Genomic DNA, 26,372 nt, shown 5'->3' with positions numbered 1-26,372 from the left:
GATGGCAATATGCATGTTGATAGATAGCAATATGCATGTTGATATATAGCAATATGCATGTTGATAGATAGTAATATGCATGTTGATAGATAGCAATATGCATGTTGATAGATAGCAATATGCTAGTTGATAGATGGTAATATGCATGTTGATGGATCTCTCTCTCTCTCTCTCTCTCCACACATCTCATATGCATGCCATTCTTTATTCCTGAGAAACATTGTTTAGAAGAATTACATAGATTGAAATCTGAAAAGAAATTCTGATTTCTGTTATCTTTGTTGAGTACAATTTTCAACAGTTTCTATCCATATACCACATAGTGAAGGATCATGTTTATTTTTATTTTTACTTTTGCTGTCATGTTGATATAAATGCCCTGAATTCATTATTTTGCATAAATATCAGTTTTCATGGTTTTGCAAAAAATTACATTTTGTTGGTAGTTAAAGTTAATGAATTGTGAAATGGGTCCAGTTGTTTCTACAGAAACATAATTTTTCGTGGTTCTTTGAATTTGTAGTTTGGAGCAATAATGAAGTCTACAAAGATTGGTATACCAGGAATACAAGTTATTTCACAATACTACCTTTAGTTAATATCTGGTGTGTGTTAGTATATGGTATATGTAAATGATATAAGTATTTATGTTTATATAAAAATTTAACTTTGTGGGGTTTATTATTGTTATAATTTTGCCTATTTAACCATCTTTTTATAGCCAGGATTGTACTGATGTGCCATTAAGCCCTATGTAAACACACACGAAAGCCACATATATTTCTAAGTGCAGTGAAACATCCCTAAGTTGACCTTAGTGTAACGCAGCATCCACTGCAGATTGACCATTGCTTTGGTCACAGTAAGATGGGGCTAGACATTAAACAGTTAATGAATGTCCCAGGACAATGGAAACTTGACATGAGACAAGGAGAATTTTCATCCCACCTGTCTAATTGGGCAAGTGAATTGCAGGACTAAACTGTCTATTCACTTATTCACTTTTCAGTAATGTTTTTTTAAGGTCTTGTTGACCACTTCTGTGGTGTAAGTGGTAAGAGTGTCCACCTCAGATGCAGGAGGTTACAGGTTTGAACCCCAATCGAGTTATACCAAAGACTTTAAAACATGTGCTAGCAGCAGCCTCGTTTGGCAGTCAACATTAAAGTTAGTGTTTGGACTGGTTGGCCTAGTGTCAGGATAATGTGACTCGGTGGGACATGATACTACATGTCTGCGGCATGGTGCCCCAGTGTTTGACATCACTATAAACTGCCACACTGCAGACATCATAGCAGTATGACTCAAAGTGTTAAAGCTGCTTAAAATAAAATTCCATTCAAAATGTCAAGGAGTGAACTATTATTAGAAATAACATCAGCTTTTACAAAGCCATTTAAATTTGGTTTCAATTCATATACTGCATGTAAAAGAATATTCTGCCTCCAATTTCTTTCAACTTTTGAGCAAAGGTATTTCATTACCTAATTGCCTGAATTGACAAGAAATTTATCTCTATGAAGTCACCAAATCCTAATCAAACATAATACTGGCATTTTCTACACAGCTGCTCAATTTACAATCATCAAACTAAGTTGAAGATGCACTTTCACTTTAAAATGATTATACTTTTAAAAAAATATAGAAGTCATAAATATATACATATTTGTGAATGACGCGGGGACCAATCAAAACAAAGTCAAATGGGAGTAATTTTAATTTCAGTCTCAATATGTCACATGTACAGAAAGAATTTCTACTTAATAAATTGAGAAAAAGTAGGGCCCAGAAAATGTTAAAAGCACTAGAAGTATATATTCACTGAAAGATTTGTTAGATGGCCTGTCGTGAGGATTTTCATCAGCAGGAAAATAACATTGAGTAGCCATGTTCCAGCTCAGTGCTGTCCAACCCATGGCCCGTGGGCTGATTTTGAATGGCCCACTAGAGCTCGAGGAGCTATATAATCGTTGCTTTTCAGTTTTCTGCTGCGGCCCTTGGCTTCAAGAACATTTTTCAGTGGCACATGGTGTCAAAAAAGTTGGACAGCACTGTTCTAGCTTTTTTATTTATAGGCATGTAATCTTTATCTATAAATAATTTTCACTGATTATTGCAAATGTGATGGTCAGTTACCACCTAATCTTGCTTATAAGTCCAACTACAAACAACATAGATCCTGATTTGCCATCACATTATGTGATGGCAGATCAGGGTGAGTGTTGTTTGTTCTCTAAGAAAGTGCATTATGCAACTGCAGATATAGGTCTATACAGTTTGCAGTTAGACTTGACTTATAAGCAAGTATATTCAGTTATAGAAGTGGGACTGGAAATTGATTTAGGTCTGTACAGTTTGCAGCTGGACTTAACTTACAAGCAAGTATATACAGTTATAGAAGTGGGATTGGAAGTTGGTAAATGCACCTACATTCAGCATGTTTTTGTAGCAACAGTTAGGTATATGAATAAACATTCTCTCTTTGTCCCACACTCCCTTCGTATCTCCTAATCACATTTATTTTTACTTTGAAAATTTAATTTACCTATTCATAATACCATTGTAATTATAATTGGATTTGGTTGTATTCTTTCTGAGTTCTGGTAGGTTGACCAATATATAAATGACTGACTGGATGTAGCTTAATATCACAACTGTATTTTGTGTGTGTGTGTGTGTGTGAGTTGTGGACTTTTAACATAGCTTTAAAAAAATCAGTCATATCACTACAATGTCTGCACTATAGCAGTTTATAGCAATGTCTAGCACTGGGGCATCATGCCGCAGACATGTAGCATGATGTCCCACCCAGTCACATTGTCCTGACACCAGGCTGACCAGTCCTAACACTAACCTCTTAATGCTGAGCACCAAGCGAGGCAGCTGTTAGTACCATTTTTATAAGTCTCTGATATGACTTGGCTGGGGTTTGAACCTGCGACCTCCTGCATCTGAGGCAGACATTCTAACCACTTGGCCACTGGAGTGGTCACAACTGTATCTATCAAGACAACATTTGCAGTCCAGACTGTTCATGTTAATGGTGAAATTAATTGGCCTCATCTTTAAAACTGTTCAGTGAATATGAATACAATTTTGATGAATATTTCCATTGATTTGGTATTTTTGTTCAAGGCATATATGAAAATAAGAGTTTGTTTTCCTTTAAATTATGTATTTACATATTGAAGTTGCACTGTGATTTGGCAGTGAACTTTGGCTTTTGGTACATTCTCCTGTATTCTGTGAATTCATTTCTTATATGCATATCAGGTTTTCTGATTTCTGCAAAAAAAATGATTTTCATTGATACATAAAATTCCATGGATGGGGACAATCTTATCATGATAACAGACAGAGGATTGTTTGTTTGGTCTTTGTAACAATTATGAATCCCATGAAAATAATAATTCTAAGTGTCATACAATTTAGTTCTGTAAATTTATTTTCATGCTTATGTCTTCATGGCTTTCCAAAATTGATATGTTCCTTACTACTTTAATTTGTTGATTGGGAAGTGGACCTGCCATTTTCACACATCAATCATTGTTTATTTGATTTTCGTAGTCATGGTTTTTAGAATGCACAAAAATTGATAGCTCATCAACAGTTATGAACTCACAGAGCTAGTATTTCAAAATACAGTTGGTCTTAGGGTTTAGTTATTTTAAATGTTATTTTCTGCACAAAGCATTTTAAAAATCAAAAGATTTTATTTGTTTGGGCCTGACTACAGATAAGTCATTTATTTCATAAAATAGATACAATTGTCTAATTGATATTTGTGTATTTCAAGAAATTACTGGATTAATTGGGTTCTATTGTTGCGTATGCACCTGAAAAAAATATTCATTGTAATTAATCAAGACTTACGCCTCATAGTCAGTCCGCTAATAGACATGTTACACTATATCCTTAGCATTTAGAACAAACAAAATAATGCCTAATAAATGTAATCCATGGAAATTTATTATATATATATATCCAAATCCTTTGTTAAATGGAAAATTGAACATATATATTCCATCATGATACCCACAATCATCTTGATCTAATGGAGTTATAGACTTCATTGTAAAATCTCCAGGACCTGAAAAAGACAAATAGAGAAATTGTGTTAGAATTTTTGACTAACATTATATGTAAGGAAAACACCAGTTGGCTTTCAAATTATTTTTTGTATTTCCTAAGCCTATGAAAATGAAACATTAAAATTCTGAAGAAAGATTCCTGGTTTGACCTGTGGAGTCAATAATGAAATTTGTACAAAGACTGTTGCCAAAATTGAAGATATATGCTACAAAGAATGAGGCTTCATTATGTAATGTTGTTAAGAAAAGATTGTTTTCAGTTGAGATAATGTTGTAACCAACATGAAGTCCAATAAAATGTGTACCCCATAAACAAATGTGACAGTAAATCATGGATGGTATCCTATTTTTTATGGTTTGAATGCAGTACATGTATTAGAGACTGTGCACCTTTTGTAAATTTTCTGGTAATCTGTGCAGCTGTGTCATTTTTGGGTAAATTGTGCATCAGGCTGTATCCTGTGTACCTGATTTGTCACATTTCAGTTAATTAGGAGAAGTACTGTAGTTGGGACTTATGACGGGAAAAATGATGTAGCTGAATTATTATTATTATTATTATTATTATTATTATTATTATTATATTATTATTATTATTATTATTATTATTATTATTATTATTGTAAATTTTAGAAAGTGATTTTTGACTGGTTTCAGATTCATAATTTGATGAACTTGTTATTGTGTACATTGTGTCTAGAGCCACTGGGACCAAGTGGTTAACATGCTCATCTCACAGTTGGTGGGTTGCAGGTTCAAAACCTGCCCAGACCAGCCAGGTTTGGATGCCATTGTTTGGCTTGGTACATTATGTTCCATTAGACAGCAATCAATAAGCTATCTGTATTTCAGATTGTTAACCTTACTTATGACAGCTTGGTTTCATTTGCAGTGACTGTCAGAATGTTATATTTACATAATGTAATGATGGGAATACTTAATTTTAGTAATTGAAACTAATTTTATCTAATAAATTTAATAGGAATTGTTCATTTTCAAGGAACAAACCTGCTCTTGCACAGATTGTATATCAGTGTATAATTTTTAATAAAGTATTTTTCTTTATATGGGCTAATTTGGTAAAATGTAGTGAATAATAGCTTAAATGGAAAACAAGTAAATAAGTTCACATTGATTATATAGAAATGAATTTCAAACAGCAGGCAGTGTACTGAATGCTGAATTCAGAATGTTGAAATAGTTGTATATATGTTTGGTGAATGCCAAATGTAGATGAGTATTGCCCCCCCCCCCATTCCAGCAGCTACACAGGTTACTGTAGTTGGTGAATCCTTCAAGCATTGAAGGTGAAACTTGATACAATGGGATGTTTTTGGCTATCCCTGCACCACTTTTAATTGCTGCAGTCTTGATAAAACATGTACTTATCATCTCAAGAATTGGAAATAACAGCTGAACTATCCATTATCCAGAAAGCACTCAACATGGTATCTTATTGGACATGGAGTTCCATGTGAAGACAATTGGGAGCAAAATAATAACTTGAAGCATGCCCTCTTGATGTTGTGATATATGGCAATGGGTCAGAATTTATATTTGGAGCTTAATTAACTGAAAATTTTGTGGTTTGAGTTAAAGAATGTTAGGTGTTTGATTATTAGTATTAAAATACATTTTCTCCAATCTTTTTGGATATGTAAAAAAAAGGGCAGAATTATTATTATTATTATTATTATTATTATTATTATTCAGAGTTAACAAGGGCTAAAAAAATAAGTAGGGCACTAGGTCATATGGAATTTCAACTAATTTCAACATTTGTTTAATGAATTATACACATTGTTTAACATTTGTAAAAGTACTAAAAATATTACAATAGCATTTTTTTTTCTTTATAGGCGTATACCCTTACCTTTTGTTCTTTACATTAATACATCTTAGCAATTTTAATTTTATTCCAATCTCAGTTTAAATAATACATAAATAAATGTGTTGGCTTAATTCACACACACACACACACACACACACACACACACACACTGATACTGATGGTATTTATAAATATTTTACTCATACTTATGTTCAAGAGAAATATTCTTGAACCATGAGGTGCATTTTGACATTGGATAACAAGTGCTGTTGAGATAGTGAAACATTTGCTCCAAATAACATGTACATATTTTTGCATACAGGCATATACGCAGATGTCTTCAGTTAGGATTTTGTCTTATAGAGAAGTTCTGATTCTTGCTGCACAAATATTTCATGAACTTGACTGACAAAACAGACCTTGCAGGTAAAAAAAGTGACATGCATGTACAAAACAACACACCATGCAAAAAAGGGTTAAAAAAGAGGAAAGTATGCTGAAGAATAGATAAACTATGAACAGCTGGTTCCCTCTGTTGGTAGGAATGCTAACTACAGCTGGTTGAAGGGGACCAAATCCTTCATAACATAACTATTTGGCCCGATTTCAACCAGCGATAGCAAAGCAACCAGTCTATCAAGTGAAGGTCAATTGGCAGATAGTACTGTACACATCTTCTGCGTTGTTCTCTGTTTCAGGTATCTCAAAGCATGGTAAAGAAAAGGTTGTTTCTAACATGCATAGAAGAGAAGGAATTTTATGTTCATGTGACTAAAAAAGGAAAAGGAAAGTGAGACATTTTCAGAAATGCATTTGAATAAATATGCTTGGACCAGATTTGAACTAGCATTAAGTAACAATTGAACAAATTCAGTATTATTTAAGCATGCCAGGCTATGCTGTAGTTTTGCCTACTTGATCATGAAGGTTTTTATAATTAGGTAGGCAAGTTATAATTCACCACTGTTGTTGATACAAGAAACTTGAAATATTATTGAAATTTTTTATGAGAAGAGACTTGCTTGAAAATTAAAATGGTATTAGATTTAAAAGCAACTATTTAGTCAGTTTGCCAATTTATTTGGCAGAACCTTATTTGTTCATGACATTGCCAGTATAGGTTGAGTGCCAGCATGTTTGTATTACAGATAGTTTAATAAATTCCCTATCAAACCATAAAAAAATATACTTTTTGTGGATATTGCCTTGTATAGACAGTTATAATTTAAACTTGATTCATGTCATATCAGCCATACAGTAACTTGTAAGAAACAACCAGAATGTATACCTTTTCAGTCAAAGTTGTTAGATCTTGGAGAATACATTTTTGTCAGCTTAGATATTGACAAGTCAGTAGATGGAGAAAACTGGAGAATGTGCAAGAAATAATCAACCTTACCTTGGATTTACCACTACTTACCCTTGCATATGATGGAACTCTGTGTTAAACCTGTGATTGCAAACTTGCAAAGCTATTCAGAATCTAACCAAGCCTCATTTTTGTTGATTTTAGCTATACAACTATATATTAGATTCCAAGGCTAATTCTGGTACCCCACCAACCTAAACCCAAACCCCTATTCCAGCCACACAATGATAATTTGTTTGAACCTTACAAAAATTCACATTACATCTGATTTGGACATGAAAGAGGTAGTGATCAGAACAATATTCTAAAACATCTTTTGCTAGAGAGGAATCATTTCTAACAACACAAATATACAATGTACTATTTCTTTCATAATAAATAAAACAGGTTCATTTCCAGTACAATTCAAACTGATATGTTTCAAGCATGTGACTTCTTAAGAAGATTTATCATGTCTTTATCTGCTGTAAATCTAATCTAAATGAGTAATTTATCTACATCAGATTTTTAGAAGAGAAATACATTTTTGTCCTAGAATGAGAAATAAAACTTAAATTAGAATTATCAGTGAAACATTTTGCCCATAAATATTTCAGTTGCCAAATACAGTATCTTTACATACAATCTCAGATGGGGGCTCTGGGTGGCCTAGTAGTCGGGTGCTTGCCTTTACTTACATTTCACCTTTGTCTGTGCAAGTTCAAGTCTTGGATATGTAAGAAAGTTTGCCAGTAACTTCCTGTGTATCAGTAGTTCATCCCCATGTCTTCCATGCTATTCCTCCACCTAATATACTGTACAGCCTGTCATGTGGTGAAAAATGGTGTTGAACCCCACAAAACCCAAATAAAATATCTTGATGTGCCAGTATCGCCACCCCAAAAGACTACTATTGTATTCTGAGTCTTGTACTGCATTGCACTGGAAAATAAAATTTAGCACATACTGTTTTGATATTGATACATACCTAATTGGCTGATTATTAGGATAATTTACTAATTATTTGGCAATTGTGAAGGCTTCATTTTTAGTGGGGAAAAAAAGCTTACACATTTCATGAAGTTTAATATATCTTAGTATTAGCAGGAGATCTCTTTTAAATAGGTTTCATTGATTTTGAAAACTTGCACTAGATATAGAGCAGAACAATTTAAGACTACATTTCATTGCTTCCTGACTTATCTCAACAATGCCACCACCCCCAAATCAGAAATATTTATATCCATTCCTTATCTTTAACCACAGAAAAGCAACGTTACCTTCTTTGTAATGTATCAAATGGCCTGGGTAAAAATGTTGTGTAGCATTATTTCAGGACAAAATGACTGTAAATTTACTTCATGGTTAATTATTAAATTCTGTACTCTAACTTCACACATTTCCTTCAAAGTTCAAAAACACCTTTTTCATTTCTTATATTTTGAATGCAATAATTTATCTTCTCAACATTTAAGATAAAAGGTTTGCCAGAAAAGCCAGATGCAAGACTGGGTCACTGCAAATTTGACATGCACTAACACAGATTTGAAATTTGATCCACCTTGTTAGTAGCAGGCCATACATTTAGAGTTAAGCCTCATGCAACCAAAATGAGGTAAATCTCATTTAATTTTAAACTGCCATCAAAGTTAACAAGATGATAGATACTGTGTAGCAAAATCCAGCTCTTCACACACACACACACGCTTAACACTGAGCTGAAGACATTGCTAAGAAAGAATCAGTGAACATGCAGGGGAAATAAGAGATGCTTTGGATAGAAGATAAAAACAAAATAGAAATTTAAACCATGAGAAGAATTGATAAAAGTTTTCCAAAGGTCCACACTTCACAATCCGTGCAAAGACTTACTGTTGCTGAAGGTAGTATCCAAGGTATGCGCGATCCGAGCCACAACAAAGTTGTGATGGTGTTTTGGCTAATAGATAACTATTGTAAAGTAACTTAAGAATCCATTACAAGCCAGAGAGGCCTCATCTAAGATACATATGCACATATGAAAACAAAAGCGTAGTTGTGAAACGATTGCTCTCTATGATCTACCTGAGCTGAGAGGTTACTATGGAATCTCGTAGTAGTAACCATGATGTATCTATGTATAGGGGAATCACTTGGAGAACAAGTGAATACCCATACTCTCCCTGCGACTTGCATTTCTCAGGTAGATATTTGGCATGGTATGTTTTCACCCCATGGGCCAAGTAAGGGGGATGAGTTTAGCAATTTATAGAAGTGTCTTCATAACAGAGAGGCTGGCAGTCAGGCAGGCTGTCTACATACATGTATGGATAGCTGATGCATTGTACATATGCAAGGCAGGCATCTTCACTCCAGAAGAGAGAGAATCTCATTCCCCAGATTGCATTGCTCTCTGATTCTGGAACAGCTGGGGATGAGATTCAGGAATTCCAGTCATTTTGATCCTTATATATACGCTGCCTCTCTCATGCTTCAGAACTTTGGAATCTTTTTACTCAATTTCACAATTGATATTTATTTTTGAGTCCTTATATAATGTATGATGATACATTTTGAATCAGGGGAGAAGAATTTATGAGACCTATTATTTACCATCTATTTTTGTTAAAATACATTTTAACTTTTTTATTTATGTACCTGGGTTACAGTACATGCTGTGCTTTAAAGCCGTACTTAACCATTGAGCTGTTTATATGATTTATGGTTTTATTGAATTAAATTGGGGGGGCTTTTCTCCAAAATGACTTTGATTTTAATTTTTTTTTACATGTGTCAACTTTTTGTAACTTGTACTTTAATCTAATTAGAATTTTTTTTACACATTAGTCCTAAGTACTGTTTTAAACTGCTGTGATATACAGTGTCCTATATACTTATGGTTCATGTTGTTTGTCATGGGGTTTATCAAACCATTTATCTTAAGATGGGAGATTTTCCTGAAACTTTCTGGCTTATGCATCTTCCTTTAGACAGATAGATTATCTCCAAGTTATGGGGGGTGGGGTGCCAATGGGGGATTTTACTTAGGGTTCTGAAACAGAGTTAGTTCCTCTTTGATCATATTACCAAGCCATAGAGAATGAAGGAAGTTACATATTTGGACGTGAGGGGTGTCTTCATTTGGGACTGGCCCATCAGCTTATAAGGTGATTGAAGCAGATGCCTCAAAGGCAGTATGGGTAATCTATTACCATGTGACCATGTCATGTGATATTGCAGATTAGCTTCTGTGATCCTGAATCATTAGTGAGCTGTTTCTGGAAACATTTATTTGGTTAACCATATGTACCCAGATGGAAGTGACCATTAAATTTATATCGGCCACAGTCATCCATTCAAATCAGTATTTTCATACTAGTTTGTTTTGCAGTTTGTGTTGCAAAAAATAACTTCTGATTCATGGAACAAAGTCAAGAGAATCTTGTGCAGTAAGCAGTTTTCATAGCTAATGGAAATGTTTTGTTGTCAAATATATTAAAGTGCACAGCAAAGATACAGACTGCACCAATTAATCCTTAAAATGCCCTGATACAAAAAAAAAATTATTCTTCTTTGTTTAAATGATAACTGTGTTATTAGGAATAAGAGGGCACTGAGGCACTGACACACAGTAAGCTACCCATAGTTTGCTTACTTGCTGATATAGACTCATATATGTTTTTTCCAGAAAAATGATTATCAAGGCAGTGTAATGTACTGGCTGTGGAACATACAGGGTTAGTTCTACATGCTTTATACCTTCTAAAATCCTGCTTTAAATTCTGTATCCAGTGCCTTATATACTGTCCTATAAGTTATACTATATACTCCATACAGCATCAAACCAGACTTGGTATTCATGAAAAATTTTAAGCAGAAAGTTAAAAATAATGTTCAGAGTTTGAAACCTTTGACAGACTAAATTGTGAACCATAATAAATTTAGGTCAGTGAAATGTGGGGATTCTCTTTACTTTTTTTTCCTCAATTTTGGCATTCTAAATTAGTCAGCTCAATAGCCCTTCAAGTGTCATAACTGATTTTAAGTTTTTTGCTTAGAAAGTATCAAAAGTAAGAACTCTGGTCTTTCAGTGCAAATGCCATTTTAATGTGGATCTGTCAGCTTAAAATGATTCCATTTTAATAGTATTATTCCAAATCTGTCAGTGCCGTTATCTCTTTAACCTGGTTATGTCATTTTAAAATGAATCTATTAAAATGAATCTATTTTATTACAGTGTAGCTCCAAATCTGTCAGTGCAGGTACATCTTTAACAGGGATCTGTCAGCTAAAAATTAATCCATTTTAATACATTGTAGCTCTGAATCTGTAATTGGAGGTACATCTTTAACCTGGATCTGTCAGATGAACATTAATCCATTTAATCACGTGTAGCTCAAATATGTCATTGCAGGTACCTTTTTAACCTGGATCTGTCAGCTTAAGATGAATATATTCTAATACATTGTAGCTCTGAATCTGTCAGTGTAGGTTCATCTTAAACATGGAGCTGTCAGCTTAAAATTAACCTATTTTAATACAGTGTAACTTAAATGTGTCAAGAACTTGTTTAATCTGTCTATGTCAGCATGTGTTGCATGAGGCTGGCTTAAAGCAGCAAAATGCATGACATTCACCAGGTCTTTTAACACACAATTAACCTGAACTAACAGCCTTAAATTGAAATTGAGCATCGTTAGTTACCAATGTGATTTTAGCTCTGTTCTCTGAAAGTTTAGCATTTAACTTGGATCTTAAAAATGGGTTGCATAAATTCTAAAATATGATGCCAAACTCTAGGCATTGGCATAAACAAGTTGTTAAATGTGGATAAGCATATACTGTATCAATACACTTGTAAGTAGAGTCCAAATGCAAACTGCACAAACCCAAGTGAACCATTGCATAATGTGCCATCATATCCAGGTGTGTGCTGTTTGTTAGGAGCAATCAGCAGAACAAACAGTATAGTACATTGTGTGATGGCCTTTCAGGGTCAATGTTGTTTGCACTTGGACTCAACATAAAAATGAATATATACGGTATATGAAGTAAAATGTGCATACCGTCCTTCCACTATATTTTTTACAAAAGTAGAGCATGTGTGTATAAAATAGAAATAAAAAATATGAATCATGAAGTTTGCTGACAGTTGTTTTTTTTTGTCTGATTAAGTGATAAAAATTGACATTCATCCAATTCTGCTTTTTTCTTCTTTCTGTATATGCATTTTTATCAACCACTAGTAATAAGCTGCTCCATGTGGATGATTGCCAGTAGTGTGAATATCTAATCATTATGAGTCGCACTGAGTTAAATTTTACTTGATTAGCGCATATCAAAATTAAGCCTATAAAACTACCACTAACTTCAAAAATAAACATGCATATTTCTTAGTTAGATTTCCCATTACAAAGCATCCCGCTGTACGTTTTTATTTAATTTATCTGTTAGACAGGGTAGAACCATATGTGCCTGCAAATTTTGTTATGGTGCTGTTCACTTCAAAGCTAGTGTAGGGATAACTGAGTCTATTAAAACACACACAGAAACAACTAATTAAATCTGTGATCAACTCAGAAGCTTAAATTCTGGCTCACAAGCACAGAAATGATTTGACGAATTGCTATTTATTATTGGTAACCAAGTAGTATACACGGAGTAAAGATGATTATGTTATTGTTTGGAGTCTTTGCTTCTTTGTTTAATTGGCTTTTTGGGCCAAGTATATGCCACACGCAGGTGCAGAGAGTATTGTTTAAGATTTGCCATTGCATAGAGCACCTGCAGATCAGGGTCCAGACTTTTTTGCTTGAAATCACAAATAGAATGAGCAGTAGGTTGCTTTCCTGGTTTCACTTTCACTTTCACTTTCAACTTGTTATTGATACACGGCTCGTACCTCCTTTGAAAAACCCTTGAATCTGAGAAGTTGCCTGGAAAAATCCTTTACTGTCCAGACTTTTATTTTACAGCATACACTATAAATCCTAATATTGTGTTATAAAAATTTGTGGGAATAATGAGTAAATGTAGCATTAAATATGGGATTTAAAATGGGCAACCCACACTATTGTAAGCCTACAATGTTATAAACATGTAATAAAGTGCTTGTGAAAATAGTTTTCTTGCTAAATATGTGAAACTTTTATGCAAGTACTGGCAAAATGCCTTTGATCCGCAGAAGTTATTCTGAGTTTTGTCATTTGGAAAGGACATAATAGATAGCAAAATTAAGATTTGTACCCCATCATGATGCTAATATTGAGTAATGATAGAATGCTATATGTTCCCCCTTATATACTATTGTATATAAACTAGCTTAAAGTGAGTCAAACTGCAAGCAACACACACCCTGATCTTCCATTACATTATGTGCCAGCAGATCAGTATCTGTGTTTTTGTTGTACTGATTACTCCTTACAGTTTGCAAAGACCCAGATCTCCCAGCTCTTTATGCAGTGGCAGATCTGGATATTGACAGTTTGAAGTTAAATTTATATGTGAGCATATTTGGTAACTTGCATGCCCATTAATCTACTGCATTGGTCCTGGCCTCCAGATCATAAAACTTGAGCTTGAGTCTTAGATTGAGTTTCCACCAACAGCCAATAAGAAACAAGCATCCAGGAGTAACATCATTTGTGATTGGTTTGAAGCTCAAAGGCACTTTCAAGAGATTTATGATTGTCAAGCCAGGTCTGCGTGATGTTGTATACTTGAAATCATTGGTAAACAAACAGAGTAGTCTATCCTGATCAGACAGCACATTACATGGTAACTGATCTGAATCTATGCTTGCTTGCTTCTTCATGCTACAGAGTTGGGAATTGGTTCAATTCCCACCATCAGATCATCCCACTTTTTCTATTTTGGACAAGGCACATAACTCTATTTGCCTTGAGATAATATAACCTTTAGAGTGTTGCTGTGTAATAAAATACCAAACCAAGCCAATAACATGTGAGTGTAGGTTATATACAAGACTGGCATGGTAAGTGCATGTAGAAAATGTAATATCATATGGTAGATTTATTATCAACATAGGTGCCAAAACTTGATTGAAATTTTACACAGATGTTCAGTGATAAAGAGGTTGTCTGTGTGGAGTTCGATATTCGGTAGTTTCTGATATAAACTAACTAAATGTTGATTTTAAAACAAGGGAGGCCAGTAAGACAGATTTAAGTTTATTCTAATGATATTCATGTTTATATCTTACATTGAAATATCAATATAAGGGTCAGAAAGAGAATAAAGTACATATTTTGTTTTCGATCTTTATTCCTGGGGAAATAGCACAGTTTTGCAAATCTATTGGTTTTTTCTTTTCACATTTATTCACATGTATGTGTTTTGGTTATCGCAATAATGTAAACTTAATTTGATACCACCCTTGGACATTATAACTTTAATTATATTTTGGGGGAGGGGTAACCCCTCAGACTCTCCCATTTTCCCATGTTAATCAGGTCTGAGTCTACATAGTGTACCTAAAACAATCAATGGGATCAACATCAGGGATCCTGATCGGCAGGGATGCCAGACACAGATAATTCAGTTTGCCCTGTTTTTATCTGACTCTGATTAAGGCAAAGACCATGATTGGGCACATGACATGGGCATATATGGTAAACTCATTTTGAGGAATTTCATGAGGTTTCATAGGAAGCCTTATTGTCTCCATATGGCTGCCAAATTGTTGGCCTCAGTTTTACCACATTTTAGTGGCAGTAGTCTTAAATAGGACCAGATGCTGAGTCAGAATGGTTTTCTAATTGGTTATAGAAAGTAGATACAGTGTACCAGCCTGTTTTAGTTCTATAGCTCTATTGGTCATAGACCAGACCAGCTTATGGGATTGAATGTCATATGTCATCTGTAGTCCATCCTTGTATCATTCCTTCATTAGTACAGTTTTGTTATCTCTAAATCATCCTTACTACTGAAATGATTACCATGAAACTTGACACTCACATCCATGCCAAGATCTAGTTGCTCTTCAATGAAAATGGAGCCCCTCTGATACCATTTTTAATATCTTGTCACTACACCTCATGCATGGAAAATTCATACCAACAAAAGTGGGATTATTATAGTTGTTGTTTTTATAATTTGATCTTTGAATGATTTAATTCTAAATCTTTTGGAAGTGAATTACAAGAATAAAGTACATTGTAATACTAAAACCATTTTGTATTCGATCTTACATGCCCGACATCCCACAAAAATATTGTGTGATTTTAACTGACAGTAAATGATGTTTTCCCTGTTTAAGAGAACAAGCTGCTTCATTATTTCATTGCAGTTAAGATAAAGAAAAGATACAAAAATGTTAGAGCCTGGGCTAATAAAAAAAGACTAAAAGTTCACATATCCTTTTTTACCACACACTTTAATAAAACAATTATTAAACAGTAATATGTTGACTGAAATTCGGGTAGTGTATGTGTGCATGGTAGTTTAGCGGGTGCACAAGTCATTTCATAACTGGGATATTTTGTACAGAGCATTTCCACACCTGCTATTGTATTCTCCATTAACATAGTGAATTTAGAAGAAAAGAATTGCTTATGTTTACTAGTATACACAGTATTACTATTACAAGTGTGTAAAAAAGAAGTCATATTTTAAATTCATTCAAAGAACAATGAAACAGTGAAATCAGAAAAATATATAACGAATCTAAAATGGATTTTAAAATAACAGTTTGTGTACATAAATATTATAGTGCATTAAATGACAAGAATCAGCTTATAAATAGTGTGTAAGATATGTACAAATAGAACAGAACATCCTTCCTTGTATATAAATTGTTTGGCAGCAAGAAATGTATTTACAAGTAATCAGTCAGGTTAATCATTGCTTTATTATGTAGATGAAAAGTTAATTTGCTTTATTCATTTTCTCTAAGTAGGGTTTTTATAACTAAAATAATGGTTCTGTCCCACCATATTATTATCTGTTCATCTGAAAATGGGGCTGCATTCTATTTTAAGATATGTGGCAAGTGACTCATGATGTCACACGAGAGCCACTGTTAAAAACCCTATTGAAAGGATGGTCGACATGGATTTTTTCACTAAATCACTATATGTAGTTAGTCCTAAATGAAAACATTTCTGATGTAACCTCCTAAAATGTGTATATGTAGTTAGTCCTAAATGAAAACATTTCTGATGTAACCTCCTAAAATGTGAAATACAGTTACTTCTCTTTAATGGATGGCCATATCAGTAAGTTTTTTTTTTTCTTCTCTTCTATAAACTTCTTTCTTGTAATATATAGTTGTTCCTTTGCTAAAATGATGTTGATCCAACCTCGAAAAAGGCCATCTTGATGACCTTCTGTAAATCTTTATATGGCTGTGTTATGTATTTTTAATTTATATTGTATACCTGAATATTGTTATGATTGTGATTGTGGGTTGCTGATAGTTTCAGCATGCCTGAATTTTGTCATGATTGTGTGTGATTGCTGTGGTGAGCATTGAAGTTGAGTTCTTTCAAGGGACTTCTTTTGCTGTGGTGAGCATTGTAATTGTGCCCTTTCAAGGGACTTCTTTTGCTGTGGTGAGCATTGTAGACACAGCTTATCCATTGAAATGAATGCCATGTGGCAGGAAGAGCAGCATTAAAAACTTGTTAGAAATTAATAAGAGTAAACAAAATAACTGTGTAGAATCATCCCATAGAATAATGATCTATGTTGAATTGCTTCGCAGACAACTTAAAATACATGTATATTGTTTAGTACTGCTGCTTCAAATCCCTTGCCAACAGACATTAGTTTTGCATGAGGTTCCTCTGGGGTTTTGGTTACCAGTTGCTTAGAAATCCTCTGTAATGGCTGTTAAATATGGAATGAAAGTTGTTGTTGTTGTTGTTGTTGTTTTGGGGCTTAACGCCATTTTTCAGCACACGATAGGCTATACATGGCGGCCAGTATTAATGGTGGAGGAAGAACCCGGGAAAACCCATGGAATGAGAGATTATGGATGAGGACTGATTGATTCTGTCTTTTTCAAAAAAAATTGCATAATGGTATGTGACCAAATTTGATAGAAAGACCTTTGAAAATTTCTAAACTCTCCATCATCTGATATGGCTGCTGTTACTAAAGATAGAAAACTTTTAAATGACTTGTTCTCAAAATCCACTAAACATAATTTTGACTAAATTTTGAAAAAAATCCTCCCTCTCACGGAGGGCTTCCAAGATTATACAACTAATGCAGATCTGTGTTCAGTGATGTCTGCTATTATTAAAAATAGAAGAAAAAAATTAGGTGACTTCAGAAAAGTTGAACAAAGTCTGATCATGCTTTACAAAATGATTCAGTTTGAAGACCTTTCAGACCTGTATTAATGATGCCTATTGTGGCATCAAATATGATTTCCATTACTAAATAGAATGTGACTACACTTGACAGAAGACATTTTGCCATGACCACCTTTAAGTCTGTACAAATAAATGGAACAAATTTAAACAGAAACCATATTACTGATTCAGATTTCTTTGCCAATTGTTGTGGAATTAGGCAGATATCAGTTACGATAAAGATCTTAGGATCACTTGGGCCTCTTGTTTAATACTGTTCATCACAGAATTTTAGCATGCAAAAACTTTTATCGAATACAGCAAGTCAACCAACTTTTTCCTAAAATTTTATATCTGAAACTCTAATGTCTATCCAGGGATATACATTGCTAGTCACTATGTCATCAGTGCCATTTAGTACTATTAATGCAGTATCAGTGAGTGAATTGACTAACTTGTGGATTTTGTATGTGAACTTGATGAAGAACTTGATGCTGACATACCAACAGAGGAAATCTTTTCAGGAAATGCCATTGAAATAAACACATTTTACCAATATGTTAAGGATTATTACATGATATACAGTAAAACCTGTTTTGAGAGGAGACCACCGCTATGAGATCACCTGTTTTGAAAGACTTTGCTCTCCATGCACAGATTTATTGGTTATATACATGGTTCCCACGCTACTGGGAAATTGGGAAAAAGTCAGGAGAAATGATAATTTTTTTCCGACTGTGAAACTTGGATTAGAAACTGGACTGCTATTCGTTTTAAGCCAGATCAAATTGTTGAATCAGAGCTGAAATGAGAAATTGTCGTTCCTTGTATTATATATTAAAAAATTATATGAGCCCCTGTATCAATATAGGTTTGGGGACTGGTTTAATGAATTACAAGACAAGTTGATATTACAGAAAATTTAGTCCTTGTTTATACAACAGTATATAATTTTGAAGGTCTTTTGTCAAAATTTAAATCAACCCTTTTGAAAATGTTTTTATATGATGGATTTTTAACCAGATCTTCTTAACCCTTTACCTCATGAAAGCATCTTTGGATGCCTCTACTCCATTCGCATGGAAGCGCCTTTTGACACCTCTACTCCATTCGCATGGAAGTGCCTTTTGATGCCTCCTGTAAACATCAGCCATTTTGAGCTGGTTTTTGTAGTGCCACTTTCGGGGACACCCCCCCCCCCATTAGATATACATTCATTTCTGCGAATTACAATTACGTCAGATCACATGGTCACTGTTTATGCACTGGTCAGTATCTGCTATTTAAAGTAACTGGGTCGTAATCTCCACTCTCCAAAATGGCGGTTTAAATTTCAGTCAGTACATACGAAGTTTTCACGATTAGAATCACAACCATAAAAGATTCAATAACTTAGGTAAAGGCTCTGATATTGATGTAGGCAGCAATTAGTTTTTATAAATTATCAATTTCATATGACTTAGTGATGCAGACGCAGACGAAAAACCTGTAAATTTTGAGTATGAGAAATGGCAGCTACAGTTGGTCACGCAGCCTCACTGACATGATGATGAACGAGTTCTCTCAAGATTTTAAAGCACATAAAAAATTCTTTCGTGAAAAATAATTGCACAGCTATAACAATCGGACTTTACTCTTAAATTTTTCCACGTATAATAGATGTGTGCCAAAAATGTAAAATGGTTAAAATTGCTGTTAAACGTAGCATACACTACATTGCTTAACAGTTAACAGGCAGGCCAATGCGTATGGGGTCGTATAGGTAACAGGTGTTCTATTTATAGCGCACTGCACTTTGTAACTATGCTGTATGAGGTAAAGGGTTAAGGAGATTAGGTTGTTTGAAAAATCTTGTTTGGGATTTTATTGGCACAGTTAAATTCAGGGTTAATCTCTTTGCATTAGAGGACAAGAATCTAATTATTGTTTTTTTTTTTATACTGTAATAGGAAATGTTACTTTCTATGAGATGCATATATAATTATATTGCTATAGAATTCTTCAGAATTAAAGGTTTGAAAGGAAACAAAACATAATTTATATTCATTATGTTGTTCCCACTTAGCAATATAATGCAGGAAAATAAAGTTAGAATTTTTATTCTGTATATTGAAATGACTTTACATGCCAATTTAAAGGAATATAATCAAACTTGTTTCGTGTGATACATTTTGTGATTTTGTACATGATCATTTTTTCTGACTTTGATGTTTTTGGAGAGCTTTGAAAGAGAAACATCTTTAGATTTAGAAAATACAAGTTTTATGATCTAAAATGTTTCGTTAATTTCGTTCAGTAATGGTCATATGTGAACCTTGAAAAAAGTAATTTCATCCTGGAAGTGACTTGGAAATTTACTTTTAGAAAAGTATGGGAACCATGTTATATAGTGTTATGAACAGTTATGAGAGACCACCTGCCTTGAGAGACCATTATTTGTTGGCAGTTGGGGTGGTCTTTCAGTCAAGGTTTTTCTGAATTTTGGCTTCTTTACCTTTTAACTTTATTTGTTTAGTACTTAATTTGTTTTTGAAGGGCTTTATCTTCCTACAGTTCTGTTTGCAATTTGTTATATTTAATTGTTTTACACTTTACTTTTAATCTGCACCCCAGTTGCTCTTATGAATGGTTTGTTTATAATTTTAGATTTGTTTCTGTCTTGTTGTCAATTAATTTTATATGCAGTTGAATGATACTGTATTTACTCACTTATAAATCAATTCAAACTGCAAACAACAAAGATCCTGATCTACTGTAGCATAATGTGCCTTCAAATCAGGGTAGATATTGTTTGTTCTTCTAACAAACTGCACAGACCCATATCTGCTAGTGCATTATGCAGTGGCAGATCTGGGTCTCTGCCGTTTGCAGTTGGACTCATCTTATAATCAGGTATATATAGCTCATTTCATTTAGCCTTCTTTAATGTAACTCAGCATGTATTTATGTATCATTTTCCAGTAGTTAGGGTAAAAAAACAGAAATCTTTAGTTTCGTCCATCAGTTTTTCACAGAAATTTTATGTGTAATAAGTCCAATTTGTTAGTTGCTTATTATTGTTCTTTGCAGTACATTAGGGACACTTTATATTTAGCCAAAATGGCATGACTTACTGTATAGGATAGTGAAGCAGACAGTGCTTTTTATTTGATTTACTAGTGTAAAAGAGCACACAAATAATGGGATAGAGTATTGGACGTTCACTGTTGAATCAGGCATGTAGAATTGGATTGATGTGGGGCTTGATGTGATTAGAGTATTGGATATTTTTTATTAACTGTGAGCTCAAGCATTTAAAGTAAGATTGATATGGGGCCTGATGTGATTTGAGTATTGGACATTCACTGTCGGATCAGGCATGTAGAATAAGATTGATCTGTGGCCTGATGTGATTAGAGTATTGGACATTCTTTATTAACTGTGAGCTCAAGCATTTAAAGCAAGATTGATTTGGGGCCTGATGTGATTTGAGTATTGGACATTCACTGTCGGATCAGGCATGTAGAATAGGATTGACGTGGGGCCTGATGTGATTAGAGTATTGGACATTCTTTATTCACTGTGTGGCTCAGGCATTTAGAATAGATTTTGGACCTTCTTTATCACTATGGTATAAGGCAGATAGATCAGGATTGATGCAATACCTGATGTGATAATGGTGTATTGGACATTCTTTATTCACTGTGGTCTCAGACATGTAGAATAGGATTGATTTGTGGCCTGATATGATTATATTATTGGATTTTCTTTATTCACTGTGGGCTCAGGCATATATAATAGGATTGATGCAAGGTCTGATATGAATAGAGTTTCGGACATTCTTTATTCACTGTAGTATCAGGCAGATAGAACAGGATTGATGCAAAGCCTGATGTGATACTGGTGTAATGGACAGTCTTTATTCACTGTGGGCTCAGGCATTTTAAGTAAGATTGATGTGGGTCCTTGCACGTTCTTTATTCACCGTGGTCTCAGACATGTAGAATAGGATTAATGCAAGACCTCATGTGATAATGGTGTATTGGACATTTTTTATTCACTCTGGTCTCAGACATATAGAATAGGATTGATGCAAGGTCTGATGTGCTCTCCTGCATGTTGTGAAAAGGGTCTAATGGAGACATGTATCCCATGATGAAGTTCTTGCTGAGAATGTCTTGGAATTTTTAAAATTAGGTGTATATTCAGAATTTTGACATTTTACATTAAGGAGTTTTCCCTTGTTTAAACTCCTTGTTTTGTGTGCCTCTTTTGGTGAATCCTAAACTAACTTATTACTCTGTAGCCAGGATTGTACTAGTATGCTGTTAACACATTAACCCCTGGAGGTTTTTGTCGTTTTTGTCTGAAATTCGATTAGAAAACACATTTTAAAAGCTATTTCTGAATACATCCGAAAACACTAACTTACAGGTGATCTTGCAATAACATACTGCCTTGTTGTGTTAAAAACGTCGTTTTTCATTGGCTATTTGGCTTGTGCATAAGCAGAAGGGTAAAAAAATTATTTTTTTAAAATTATTTTTTTTGCTTAATGGACCCATTATTTTGGTATTGAGACCACTCTTCATTCCAAATGCCCATCTTGTCCTACTTTTTGCAAAGGTTCATCTGTCTGTTTGTAGTTCATACTGGTTCACCTTAGATGTGAGACCAAAAAGTAAAAAATCCAGACTCAAAATCAGATTCTGACCACAGGCGAATTTTGGGTAGAAAAATTTGGGTCCAAAAAATGAGGTTTTTCCCTCCGTATTTTGTAGTGCAACTTGAAATAACAGATTATTTGGTATCATTGTAGAGTTACATCTGTCTACCTTTCTATAGTACCACCCACTTTAGTGTATCATACATGACCTTGACACTACAGAGCTCTGCAGTAGGCTACTACCTCCTTCCCCGTTAAGTTGTCACTAGGGGTTAATGTGTTAACAAGGATTTTTTTTTTTTTTTTTTTTACAAATCGTCAAGGAGTTGCTAAATTTGTAATTTATGTGCAATGTCGATGCACAAGTGATTAAATATGCAAGGAATATTCAAATTTGGTGATGTCATCAAAATGCACTGTTTAATTAACATATTATCCCCTGGAGGTTTTTGTCATTTTTGCCTGAAAATCGAGTAGGAAACACATTTTGAAAGCTATTTCTGAATAGATCCGAAAAACCAAATCCCCGGTGATCGTCGCCAGGGGTTAATGTGTTGAACCCTATACAGACATCCATGCATGCATTCCTCCATCCATCCAGCCATACATATTCCCTCCGGTGGCCTTAGTGGTTAGAGGTCACGGGTTTGAAACCTGGCCAAGTCATACGAAAGACCTACAAAAGATTGTACTAACAGCTGCCTCGCTTGGCGCTCAGCATTAAGAGGTTAGTGTTAGGACTGGTCGACCTGGTGTAAGAATAATGTGACTAGGTGAGACATGATGCTATATGTCAGCAGCAAGTTACTCCAGTGCTAGACAAAGTCACATCACTATAAACTGCTGCGCTGCAGACATTGTAGTGATATGATGAAAAAATATTTAAAGGTGTGTTAAAAATTTCAATCACAAATACATACATACATAATTTATGATGGGATGTGCCTGTTCATTGACTTTTTTTTGCAAGGAATGCAAATTATTTTATGGACTTCTGACTTCCTTGAAAATCACAGCTGATTCTGTGATTTGCAAATTATTTTATTTGAATGTTAACTTTTGTTCATGTTTGCTGGTATTGTAGTACCATATATATCATGATGGGTCAGAGGATTTTGAGGTATCTGTCAATTCACATATTTTTATCAGTCTTCTGTAAAATGGCCAGATTACAAGACTGCATAGATTTACCCATGAACTACCCATCAACTATTGGCCACAGGGAAGCTGTTACATGTACCGTTCATACATCTCATAAATTGAATCCAGCTGCAAACATGAACCCTTATCTGGTGTTGCATAATACACCAGTAGATCATAGTCTATGTTGTTTGTTTACTCCAAACTGCATTGACCTAGGCCTGCTGGCACATTATATGATGGCAGATCTGGGTCTGTGATGTTTCCAGTTGGACTTGACCTATAGGTGACTAGATGTGGTACTTATCTATTAGAAATGCATAGGTACAGCTTGAGCTTATATTTATTACACTAATTATGTGCATCCTTGATACAGATAGAAAGATTCAGCTCAGCTGCCCAGGGATTCACCTCTGTTCTGAGATCATATCAAATTTACACATGTGGGCCTAGATTTTCTTGGTTGCCCCTGCAGACATGGGGGGGGGGGGGGCATAGACTTTTTGAATCCCCCTGCTGGCTGTGGGGGTGGGTGGGATGTAGAATAGGTGGAATCATGGAGGTAACTTTTTTCTACCTGGATGCATCCCATGATCATATTCACACTGACATGGTCTTGGAATTTTTAAGAGTTACGTTTATATACAAATTGACTTTGTATTTGAAGGATTTTACCCAGTTTTCCTTTACCTTTGCTTTGTATGCCTTTTGGGGTATGTAAACTTAATTTGCACTATATAGTCAGGATTGTGTTGATGTGCTCTCTTTCTCTCTCTTACACACACACACACACACACACACAGGAGCATCTATGTACATCTGAAAAATGAAAGTTCATTTAGAAAAATGTTCTCTGATTCACAAGAGAATCTTAATATTATTATTTTGTTTCTTGCATTATTTGTATAAAAGAAGTGCATATATTTTTGTGGAAGCAAGGCAAAGCGAAAATATAAAATCTTATCTTCTAAAATTTGTTTTAAGTTTTATCTTGTTATGACTGTTTAAATATACATGTATATCTTAACCATTTCTGGGGACCCTGAGTGGTCTAAAGCACTCTCCATTACGGATCACTGCCATCTCACCTCTGTGCCGGTTCGAGTCTCGGATTCAGCCAGTGTGGGTATTTGAGAAAGCTTGCCAGTAGCTTCTCGTGGGTCAGTGGTTCTTTCCAAGGTTTTCCCGGGTTCTTCCGCCACCATTAATACTGGCCGCCATGTATAGCCTATCGTGTGCTGAAAAATGGTGTTAAACCCCACAACAACAACTTAACCAGTTCTGTATTTTTCCTTCACACTTTCTTTTATCACAAATATGTAATATGATGTTAATTCTAGTTGGTGAGCAAGACTATTACAACATTTAAATTAGTTGTCTAATTATTCATTTCACTGTCAATAAGCATAATTAAAAACTATGGATATACATTCATCCATAATTTAAAGCATGTATGTATATGCTTATTATCTCTTTTTTTTACAGTACACCCTTTGCAGTAAAAATATTCACATTGTTTTCATATAGATATTTATAATTTTTTATGTGCAAAGAATGGTTAATTCGAGGGTTTTTAGCTCGGCTTTAGTTGAACCTGCTCATCCATGTATTCAAGAACAAAACTGTAAAAAGTGTATGCCTGCTTGCTTACTGCTTATTGGATTTACATCATCTATCACCTAATGGCATGTATAACAACATCAGTAATGTGTGTGCTGTTGTGCACTACTTAATTTGTGCTTTGATGCATACCTAAACCAAGCATCAATCAAATTATGCCCAGTTTCCAGTTATGGGGCTGTCTCTATTTGCCAGAATGCTTAAGTTGCACAATCTACTGTTAAATATGCTTGCTGATTTTTCCAACTTTACAATTTGAAAATTTCATTACTAAGAGTACATATTTGTCTAAAAAGGGTTCTAATCTGTAGCTAATATTGCTTATTATTTTTTTCATGATATTAATCAGGTTATGGTAGACATTTTAATTAGGCCAATTGTTTATTTTTGTGTGAAGTCTTTCTAACTGTCACCGAATGAATTAGGCAATTTAATTAATCCAAGTTACTGTGAAAATTATGTTTTCAAGGGCCAGATTGAAAACTCTGTCAGCCCAGTTTCGTTTCTGCTGGCCAACAATGAGTAACCCTGTTGCACTGAGGGGTGGCAGATTGGCACCCGACTCACCCTGGGTTCATCCGACTCCAGCTGTAAGCCACTGTAGCTCTATGGGAAGAACTATCTTACTACGAGTCCCTCTTTGTTCACTTTAGGCAGTACTGTGTTTACCTCAGAATTGTTGTCATGGTGCAGAATTGTTGTCATGGTTTTTTTGTTTTTCCTTCTTCAGGACAACCGATAGCTCCAAATGGGTGATTTTAGCTAATAGGTCAGCTGATATGGAATAGCTGGATCAAAATGAACTGGTTTCCTTCAAGTGTTTTTTCCTTTTCTGTGGTCGTCTTGTTGCCTCTAGCAGGGCATTGTTACAGTCACACCCCACCCTTTCCATTTCACCACTGCTGCATTGGCTGTGTTTTTCTTCCTTTAATGGCTGGCTGCAGACTGTGAAGGGAGGGATCTAGACAGTGTATCATCATCATTTAAATTATAGACGTTTTCGCCCATATGGGCATGTACATCTGGTTAATGTCCATAAGTGGACTATTTAATTGATCCCGGGGGAAGGAATTAGAGCTTCATCCCCCAGGGATTACTGTGCATAAAAGGCACTATTTAATTGAGCCGTCAGGTCTTGGGTCAATTGGACTGGCTTCATAGTCCCTAGCAACCTGAATGTAAGGCTATACTCGAGTGGGGGTAGATCCAGCACACACTCGAGTTAAAGGTAGCAATTCAGTCTGCATTGGCTGTGCTAGGTGTCAACCAAGCAGTATGTGACGCCAGTAGCAATTGGTCACTACTATGATGTCACATCGGGACACCTAGGTTTTTATTCCCATGTGGCGGGTTAATTAATTGTTCATGAAGAGAGGATAAAGTGCCTCTCCCTTCATGT

General features: G+C 34.7%; 1 protein-coding gene and 1 long non-coding RNA gene across 2 annotated transcripts in view; one reads left to right on the top strand and one right to left on the bottom strand.

Annotated features, from left to right (window-relative positions):
* Nucleotides 1-26,372, top strand: part of LOC149806917 (E3 ubiquitin-protein ligase MIB1-like) — a 201,240-nt gene that overhangs the window by 73,244 nt on the left and 101,624 nt on the right. The window lies entirely within an intron of this gene.
* LOC149806920 (uncharacterized) lies at nt 3,948-9,695 on the bottom strand. The gene is made up of 2 exons (XR_016421320.1): nt 9,143-9,695; nt 3,948-4,090 (listed from the first exon to the last, which is right to left on the bottom strand). It is a non-coding gene; the product is annotated as an uncharacterized LOC149806920 (long non-coding RNA).

Source organism: Sinohyriopsis cumingii, chromosome 1 (assembly GCF_028554795.1).
Source record: "Sinohyriopsis cumingii isolate HCF-2022 chromosome 1, ASM2855479v2, whole genome shotgun sequence".
Classification (NCBI taxonomy): Eukaryota; Metazoa; Mollusca; class Bivalvia; order Unionida; family Unionidae; genus Sinohyriopsis; species Sinohyriopsis cumingii.
This window is presented reverse-complemented; position numbering and strand designations above follow the sequence as displayed.